Below are 10,712 nucleotides of genomic sequence, written 5' to 3'. Positions count from 1 at the left end.
AGGGACGGCTAGCGCAGATAGCCCTCGTGTAGCTTTGCGCGAAATTCAAAAACAAACAAACAATTTAAACCTATTTTAACTATTTCACTTGTGCCTCAGTTTTCATTTTCTCGTGTTATATTTGTATATTCAATTTGTTTATTTCTTATGTATATATATATTTATGTTCTAATTACAAATATTGGTTGTTTGTTTTGTAAACCTAGATTACTGATGATGGAATTATGATAATTCCGAAATGTCTAATAAATGCTTCTTGTTATTACGTTCGTGTTTTGGTTTATCATTAAGCTATGTTTTCCGAAAAATGAGTCGATTACTAATATACAGTAAAGTAAATTTCTTCTTAGACAGAAAACAAACAGAAAATTTATTATTTTTATTTCTTACGGTTAAGTAGAACAGAGTTTTTTAGTAGTCTACCACATTAAGATTTGAAACTTCAATGTAAGTTGTTATACAACATTAAATACCTAAACAAATCACATAATGTTTTTATCTGTCCAACAAGTGTAGTAATTGAAATAGCTACCAATTTCACCCATCTATAATTAGTTTCAAATATATCTTTATTTAGATGATAATGTTCTTAAATGTCTTTGTAGTTTCTGCTTTTACCTAATCATATTTGTGTTGATCAGATGTCGCTAATCGTTTTATACAGTTGTAGGTCACGTACTGCAACTCAAGTTTTCATGAACGCATTTCTGTATGGAGTTCCAGAAAGGTAGCCACTTCAAACGGGTAATACAGAAACTTGATCAAACTGGCTTGGGATAGCTTAGAATAGTTATTATCTTGAAAGACGAAAAACGCAGTCATAAATAATCAAATCCTAGATCATGGGTTCACTGTGTCCGGATGTTTGGACAAATTCAGTGAGAAAACAAAATGGCGAATGTAAGAAACTGTAACAATCTAGAAGAAAAAAAAAGTGCCTGGGACTGTTTTTTTCTTCATTAAATCACTTATAAACTTATTTTAGAATTTGTTAGAACGGAGACCACTTACAAAATCAAGTAGAAAGGAGTTATTGATAAAAAGATAGACCAATCTGTGCAGTGGAATTTCGGATACGGGAGTCATGTATCGATGACGTCATTGTAGAACTAACTTGAGAAAATTAAGATGATCAAGAACAGTCGAAATTGTATTGTGTTAGGGCTGAACAGAGAATTGTACGAGAGTTTTTTGTTTAAAAATTTTGCCTGACTGAGTAAGTATTTTAAGTATTGATATTGATGGTTTTTAGAGTAAAGATACACTAGGACTATCTATGCTCTCTCTCCATTACGGGAAATCGAACCCCAGATTTTAGCATTGTAAGTCTGAAACTTAACGCTGACTCACTGAGGGAATTAAGCATAGTTAGTTTCTTAATGATATTAATTGCAGTTTGGAGTCCAGATAAATTTTGATCAAGCTCAATCTAAAATGTAAATGTTGGAGGTATCCCACAATCTATAAAATTTAAAAACAGCTCAAATGGGATAAAAAAAAATGCATCATTTAAAAACAACTTGATGATGCCACGTTAACAGTTAACGTTGTTTTTAAATGGTGCATTTTTTTCCATCCCATTTTAGGTGCTTTTGAATTTTAAATCAATCTAATAGTTTACTGACTTTGATGGAGTGATGGTATAATTATTACAACTATCATGAAATATTATGCTGTTATATAAAAATATAATAAATATGTTTTAATATGCTAGAAAAAAATGATAAAAATTCACAAAACTACAACAGATCTTACATAACACGCACACCAAATATTAACTAAAGTCTGGCCTGTTATTATTCAATTAGACGATGTTAACACTGCACTATACAGTGACTGTTACTACTTGTTCCTCACCTGAGCAGGATGGCTGTAGCTGGTAATAGTGGTATTGGGTTGGGGAAGGGTATAAAACACTTCTCTCATGTGCTCTCTTTCTAATATATTGAGTCACTGCTATTATTTCTGTTCAAGGTTACACAATCGAACAACCTCAAAATACTCGTAATAAATCAACGTGTATGTGAAAGTTTTCTATAATCCATCTCATCGAACTTGGTTAAGTGAACGCTATGTAATAGACTAACAAGTAATTATTACGCCCACGAACATTGTTTCTGAGAAAACAGATACAGTAGTTACAGGAAGTGGTTCTTTTTGCATGCGTAAAAATATCAACAATGACGTCTCGGATATTTCAAACACATTAATGCATGATATTGCACACGTAGCTTTTTTTGTTATTTCCACGTTTTGTCTGTGACTCAGAGTAACAAAGCAGTGCTGGAAGGTCAATCACATTTCGTTTTGTTTAAGTATTAAATTGTATAAATAAACTGTTAACAACAACAGATTGATGTGCAGAATCTGACTCCCTCAGAAGCTTCACCAACTGTGTCGTCAAATATGGAAGATGTCCTTACAAAATATTACCGTTATTAGTGATTCACTTGTAAAAAACAAAAACAACAACAAAAAAAAACATGATTGAAGGTTCGAAAAGTTTAATCTCTACTAAAGTTTTCTAACTTAAAATACAGTTTTAATAATAGATGAAAGACACTGGTTTTGTTTTAGATCATTATTTCAAGGTTACGTTTCTCTCCACCAAGTTTTATTTACTGAATATTATTTACTTTTCATTAGATAGAGAATTTTAACTAGACACTGGGGTACTTTCGGTAAAGAAATCATAAGGGTTGATTAAATCAATAACTATGTATTTTCTTTCTCCTAAAACTCAGTCTATTCAGTATTTTATTTCTTTACCTAGAACGATGAAGTATTTACTAGGCAGACTAATGAATGCGACGTCACGAACACAGAAGATTTATCCTCAAAATTAATACGTTGGGCAATACGTCCGGTAATTCAAGAACCTATTTTTCCTGTCTTTCAGTTCTTTGGAAATCACACAAACCTGGGAAGTTTTGTTGCATTAACTTTTAATTTGTAATAATTCTATCCATACGTCACTTACACGTCACGTTTAATTAAGAAGCATGAAAACTAGCAAATGCCCAATGAAGTATTCAGTGCGTGTTTTAAATGAAGAGCTGGTACTAACAAAATATGTAACAGAATATTGCATCAGAAAATACCATAACAAGTGATTTGTTTTTATTTGAGTATGTGGTTATACTAAGACCCAAGTTTGGACAGAAGTGGACTCTTTTTCATGTAGGTATTAAGAATCAGGTAAGTGACAAGATTTTTATCGTAATTTAAAAGAAATTTTGTATACTTAGTACACGAACTACATATATATAACCACGTATTTATTAACAAGTACAATTAAAAGATATAAAAACACTAAAATACATGTCTCGTAACAAGTAAAAAACAATAGTTTATCAAGTTAAATATCAACTAGCACAAACTTACTACTATTTTTCAAGCTCATGACTCTTAACAGCCTCAGAACTGATTGGCATTTACCAGTCTTCTTGTAATAGTCACATTTCTAACAAGCATTCATCTTTCTACTTTGCTTGTAATTTACAGGAGAAAATCCTTTGATAATTCTTAAGAAAACCGTCAAATCCAATTGGCCCAAAACAGATGATTTCACAAAAATTACATTTGATTAATTATTATTTTTACTTCTAACTATGGTCTCTCGATGGAACAGCGATAGCTTTTTTTTTTAACGGATTTACAACACTAAAATCCGGGTTCGATTCCCTGCGGTGGACATAGCAGATAGCCCCATGTGGATTTGTTCTAAAACAAACAAACATTAGTCGAATAAAATGTCAATCTTCTTTACTGTTCCCTACAAACATCTAAGTCTAGGGGCTCTGCTTCAAAACAAGGAATTTAAGATCGTGTTAAGGTCGAAGTAAAACTTCTTCGAAAAAACATTATTGCACTTTATTTAAAAGTTAAAATCAATCATAACTTTTTAAAGATAAAATTAAAAGCAAAAATATGCATACTTAGAAATGTTTGTTTGTTTTAGAACAAATCCACATGGGGCTATCTGCTTACTGTCGTTGATTACCTCGCCCAAGCTGTTTTCTACTTACAATGATTACTTCATTTCTTGGAAGAAGAAAATTCCAATGTTCGAGCCGCGATATGCCGCTGAACCCGTTCCGCATTTTCAGCTATTTGGGCTTTATAACCATGAATATTAATCTCGCCATATAGTTAAGAATAGCCTTCATCAGTTCTAAATTACTGATAACTGTGCCTAAACCAGGGAGTTTCTAAAATAGAACACAGTAGTCTAATCCGTATAGGTCTCTGACCTGCTGAGTTTATATTTCAAATGTCGCATATGAGGCGCCGTTCTGGTTGAAAATACCAAATATCGTAATGATACCTACCTATAAAACATTTATATTATAAACAAATGATATAACGGACATGACTACTCTCGTGTTCCAAATGACAGTGCAGGATGGAAAAATTGAAACTTCGAATTTAAGTATTCTACAGGTCGGAATCATAGTGTGAAATTGAATTTTGTGTTTTTCGTTAAAGATGACCAACAAAAAATAATCGTACAGGGTGGTAAATATCTCTAAAATTAACAATCGTACAGGTACGATTATTTGTAACATGAGAGTATTAAGTTCTTGAGTGTATATGTATTTAAAATTAAACATATTAAATTTATAAGCAAGGGAAAAAATGAGACCTTTACGTATATGAATATGCCCCGGGCAATGCCGCGGCACTCATAATTAAAACTGGTTTTTCCTTTAAAATGAATCCACTTTCATACATATTGAGCGACTTACGGTCTTTACTCTCCCTCTCCAATTTTTTATGTTATCAATATTCTTTTATTTATATTTGTATCTGTGGATTATGTTGCCTTCAGAACATAGTTATAATATCTAATATATTTACTAGTCTTTGATACCTTCGATTTGTAGAAATAGGTTTACCCTTTTTTTCATATCTTGTTGTTGTTTTTCGGGCAACCAAAAGGTCAAATCTTTTACGATGTCAGTGGCCTTTTGCAAATAATCTGGATCAGATTTGGTTCACATATTTAAGGTGTCACCTGGTTGAAACCTGTTATAAATTGCAATCACGGGAATTCCCGGTTATAAAATTAGAATGTATTTCGCTAGGAAGAAGCTTAAGTAGGTTGAATAGAATGGCTGTAAGGCTTTTGTTATAATTTTAATAAATAGGAATTGGCAAGATTAATACATAGATAAGCAAGCGCATATTTCATACATACGGTCACAAACGTCCCCAGAGTAGAAAAACAAACACCAATTAGAAGTTCAACTTTAATATGGTTATCAATAAGGAAATAATAAAGTCAAAATTTGTTATTTACAAGATTAACCATAAGAACGTGCTCAAATATACTTTAGATTCTAACTTACCCTACACTTTGTTATTCTCTCCAAAATATTCTACAAAATTTATATACATATTAAATCTTGATATCCTTAAAGCATTTAACAAGGTTAAGTCAAAGTCAATATGTGTAACAATTTAGTCAACTTTTCTAGCTTAGACCACAACAAAGACGATATCTAAATTGTTTATAAAGTGTTTAGAAATAAATTATTTTCTTACTAAAGAAAATGTTCCCTAGTTTGTTTGTTTTTTCGATATTCAACAACAGATACCACGTAAACAAATATACTGTTCAACTTCAGGCAGATTTCAAAATTATATCCAGAAAAATTATTTGCGTGACAAACAAAACGTTTTCAAAATTTAGCTATTGATATTTTTAGAGAAGGTTGGGTAATGAAATGTTTATTCTATGTAAACATGAAACATATAATTTCTGATAATGTATTAAGTCGTCAAGAAATTAATGTCGCTTTTGTTAGATGAAGAAACACGGAAAACTTATACATTAAAACAAAACATTTATTAAATGAAATAGTCTCCATTCTTATCGATGATGCTTTTCCATCTTACAATCAAGTTGTTAATGGCCTGATTAAAGAAATCACTTGATTTTGAAGCAAAAAAACATGTCGATGTCCTCTTTAACACCTTCCACATTAGCATACGTTTTCCCATTAAGATTGTGTTGCAGCGAACGAAAAAGATGGTAATCTGATGGTGCCATATCTGGAGAATATGGTGGGTGGGGGAGAACTTCCCAACCCAACTCCATAATCTTGTGTTGCATCAAACGTGCCACATATGGACGTGCATTGTCGTGTAGAAGAACACCTTTCTGATTGACGAGTGAAGGGCGTTTCTGATTAAGAGCTTGATTTAAACGTTCCAGCTGCTGACTATAAATCTTTGCATTGACAGTTCGCTGTGGATCGAGGAGTTCGAAATGACTTACTCCTTTGATGTCCCACCAAATGCAAAGCATCATTTTCTGCAGATGGAGTCCAGGTTTTGGGGTCGGAAGTGGTTTTTTTTGTGTAGGACTGAGCCATTGTATTTGGCGTTTAATATTAGCATAGAGAATCCATTTTTTCCCCACCAGTGACAATTCTGTCCAAAAATGGTTCACGCGCATTACGCACCAGAAGAGACGAAGCAACGTTCACACATTGGAAACGATGACCATCGGTAAGTTTGTGAGGCACCCAAACACCTTCTTTATGGAGTTTTCCAATATTCCTTAGATGTTTACGTATTGTTTCATGAGAGACATGCAATTTCTGGGCCATTTCACGAGTGTGTTGCCTTGGGTTAGACTCAGCAAGCGTCTTTAGAGCCTCAATATCAATTCCAACATGTCGGCCCCTGCCATCAGCGAAATTTGCTGAACCATCGTTGACACTTACGAACGTCCAAAATATTTCCATAAACTTCTTTGATATTCTTCGTGGCTATAGAGGCGTTGTTTCCCTTCTTGTATTTAAACAGCATTACATGCCGAATGTGTGTCTCGTCGTGTGCCATAACTATAAGGGATTAGAGTATACTAAACTTTATCCATTATATAGGCTACATTAACGTGACGTTTAGGCGGTTCGTTTAACTATTATACGTGATGTACGTTTTTTTGGGGGTGGTGGTGGTTAATGAAAGTGTTCCAAAACGCGATCTTAATTTCTTGACGACCTAATAGCTTACTCACATTATAATAAATACGAGGCTTCATTGGTAATTCATTCCTACTACAAACTGTAATGTCAAGTATTGTATTCTAAAACAAACACGTCTAGTGTTGTTGTATTATATATTCGTTCAATACTTAAAATATTTTTGTTTTGTGCCTTATCAAATATATTGTGCACTCCCCACCTCCGTCCCAGTGGTTCAACGGTTTGTTTGAGGGCTTACAAAATTAAAATTTGTGGTTCAATCTTTGCGGTGGGTACTGCGAAGATAGCCCATTGTATTGCTTAGATATCATATTTGCGCTTAAACTAAACCAATACAAAATGAGTAAGTTGCAATAGTTTTGAATGAACACTTAACACAATAATATTAAACTGTTTAAATTTACTTTTACTTTAACAAGGATTTAATTTATTTTGTTTTTTGCTAAAGTTCAAAATAGCTTTCATGTTTTATGCTTTCCTGTTTACAATATAACTGATTAAAACAGCTACTGTTTTTGAACAAACACGTAATATGTTTTTAAGTAATTTATGTTAAAACCTAAATCATATTTCGTGCCATGTTTTGTTTTTCTTTTTTCTTTTCTGAAACTGTTTCACACACAAAAGTTATGATGCAACAGATTACTTCATAGCTGCTGAATTAGTTACCATTACATATATATGTCTTTTGTTTCCACGTTTGAGTTTCTGTCATCTCAGCTAAAATTACATAATACAAAAATGCAGCTTATCTAAAATGTGTACCGAAGAAAAAAATGTATGTTTTGAGTAAATAATTTTAGTAGAAACTCTGTCAAGCTAATACATACTTTCTGTGTTTAAACTAAACATATTTATGCAGACAGTAGTATTAAAAGTTTTGATAAATGAAAAGCTAGTATAAAAATATATTTCTTCTATGTGAGTGTTCTGTTGGTTCAGCTATAAGCTGTAGGGTTTATAACGCTAGATTTAGGGGTTCAATCCATGCAGCGCAGGTAACTAAAAACAAGCAAATCTTTTGGAGAAAAATTAGATATATTCACAGAAAGAATAAAAACAACATAGATATAACAATTTCGGTCATATCTCCCGTGACTAAAACCTTTTAAAAGTTTTGTAACATGTGACTTAAAAACATTCGTAGTTTCTAATAAACGACAGTGAATAATCTTGTATATTGTGTATATATATATATATATATATATATATATATTGAAAGAACCAATTTCCTTTAGAAAAGTTTAAATAATCACATTTGATTGTTTCGATTTGAAGTAAAGTGAATTATCTTTATATAATGGGTTAAGTTTAATGAACAAAATCGTCTAGTTACGGATTGGGAAGGTTTGAGAGAGATTTATGTATGGGCTATAATAGAATTGCACTTTTTTTTGTCCGAATGTTGATGTTATATGGTTTTACGGTTGCTTATACTCTAACTTTGAACACATAAACAAGACAATTAACCTTGCATCTTCGTAACCGCCTGCAACTTTGTTTGAATGTACACACATACAGAGAGAGAGAGAGATCAGTCAACACCATTCTCTTGTGATGTAAAATGATACGTTCCTCTTCTTAAAACTGAAAATCGTGTCTTCCAAAAGATATATTCACCCATTTTAAAAAGACTCTCAAGAACTTACAAAAGTTATACACATTATAAATTCCAAGCTAGTTTAGTATACCGTTAGTTATCTATATTGTATAATTTTAAGTTTTTGAATTATTGATTTATTTTTTCATGATGTTAGAAAAACACGTAGGTTCAAGAAATCTTGATAGAAACGAATAAAAACCCTACAACCCGAGCGCTTTTGAAAGGTGGACCTTTCTTCTTCAGGGGCAAACTGAATTCTTTTTTGGTACGGTCCAAATAAATATCATGATTTCCTACTGACAAAAGTCCTAAAGTATCATTGTTTAAGTAATATGAATAAAACATCTTCAATACAAATTGTTCATAAATTATTAAAATTTTATATATTTTACTTAATAAATCCACGTAACAGGAGCATGCGTTAGGGTGATTAGCATGTAGGGACTGGAGATAAGGTGAAACTTTTACGCTGTAACAACCCAGAGCAACCTCATTTTTGTTTTCGTATCAGTGGTTATCTCTAACGTCACTCTCGTGAATGAACTATAATATATATAAACATTTCTAATGAGTTGATCCTTTATATTGTGTTTTTTTCTAGTAAGTGTTTTGTGACAAAGAACTTTAACCAACGCATGCTCAGTTATGCCACATGAGAAACTAAAAAAAACAGCATTTATCTCACAAGTGGTTTCATTATATTACATATTAAGAACATATTAATTGAATGAAGAACAAAACCAATTTCTGATGTTAAAAATTGTATAAAATATTTCGCTGTACAAACTTGCAGGACTTTAGTTCAACTTTTCAGTTTACAAAAACGTTTCAGTTGCGGGGTTTAATTTTAAAAACAACAAAAAAAAACTCCCTGGTTAAGTGTTAGTTGTCTTCAGACCTTTTTTATAATGTTGAAAATAAAAGTTAATTCAAAAATAATTTGGTGTAGGCTCTACAGAACAATAAAACTATTACACATCATCCCACCCATTTTAATGATGAATATTCAGAACATTTATAGTATTGCAGTAATTACTGCCAAAAACTTCAGAAAATTACAGTAAATCTTTCAGCACTAAAGAATTACAGTAATCTAGGCAAATTAAATAAAGTTTCCGTACTGTTTGTTTGTTTGTAATTAAGCACAAAGCTACACAATGGGCTATCTGTGCTCTGCCCACCACGGGTATCAAAGCCCGGATTCTAGCGTTGTAAATCCCCAGACATACCACTGTGCTACTGGGGAGCTTCCATACTGAAAACTGTATACTGTACAGGTCTGCAGTGTTGAAATAGTTAAAACAAAATAATTCACATTAGGGCCATTGATGTAAAGCGATGCAGACTCAGATCTTGGTTAAGATCTTTGGCCTGTTCTTTTTTCTATAAAAATCAGGTTACGGCTTCACAGTCTTTGTTGGATAACTTGCATTGTTGTAGTTTTGGGGCAAAATTTACTTTCCTTAATGCAGAAAAGGAGCATTCACATCTTACACTTCTGACAGAAGACAACGTGAGACTGAAAAGGACGCACGAATGTGTCGAAACTAGTTCCTCTAATATCAGACATGTTGGTTCCGTTTTCCTTGGTTTTTCACTAATTGCTATACACGATATTGTGTTTTATTATGATTATTATTCAACAAAAACCGTTCACATTTGACCAAAAATTTTTACTACAGCTTAACCTAAGAGTAAATTGGACCATTGTTAGTTTTTGTCATTCGGATTAAAGACAGCTGACTTAGAGCAGCAAAACTATAGGGTGAAAGCACGTGCAGATACATAAGTATTGGATAAGCAAACTAGATTACAGTTTCTATCTCAAGTTTTCCAAATAATAATACGTGTCGACGGTTATTATTCATTGCCAACTTTTCAGCACAGATTTCCAAAATTTAATGAAATTCTTCTAATTAAAGAGCGTTTAGCGTCACGTGATATTACCTTAAGCAATTAGCGTAAATAATGACGCTAGATACGGTTGTACGAAGTGCATGCGCGTGATGACAAAAAATATCAGTCTAGATTCTATGGCGTTACTATGAAGTTATTAAGACTGTTTTCGAGAGGGAAAAATTACCATCATATATTCCAAAGAAATTGGTTGG

At 32.4% G+C, this 10,712-nt stretch overlaps 1 protein-coding gene across 1 annotated transcript in view; it reads left to right on the top strand.

Annotated features, from left to right (window-relative positions):
- LOC106466748 (protein unc-93 homolog A-like) overlaps positions 1 to 10,712 on the top strand; it is a 35,544-nt gene that overhangs the window by 4,793 nt on the left and 20,039 nt on the right. The window lies entirely within an intron of this gene.

The sequence above is a fragment of the Limulus polyphemus genome, unplaced genomic scaffold, assembly GCF_000517525.1.
Source record: "Limulus polyphemus unplaced genomic scaffold, Limulus_polyphemus-2.1.2 Scaffold2370, whole genome shotgun sequence".
NCBI classification, from domain to species: Eukaryota; Metazoa; Arthropoda; class Merostomata; order Xiphosura; family Limulidae; genus Limulus; species Limulus polyphemus.
Note: the sequence above shows the minus strand (reverse complement) of the source record. Positions and strands in the feature narration are given on the sequence as shown.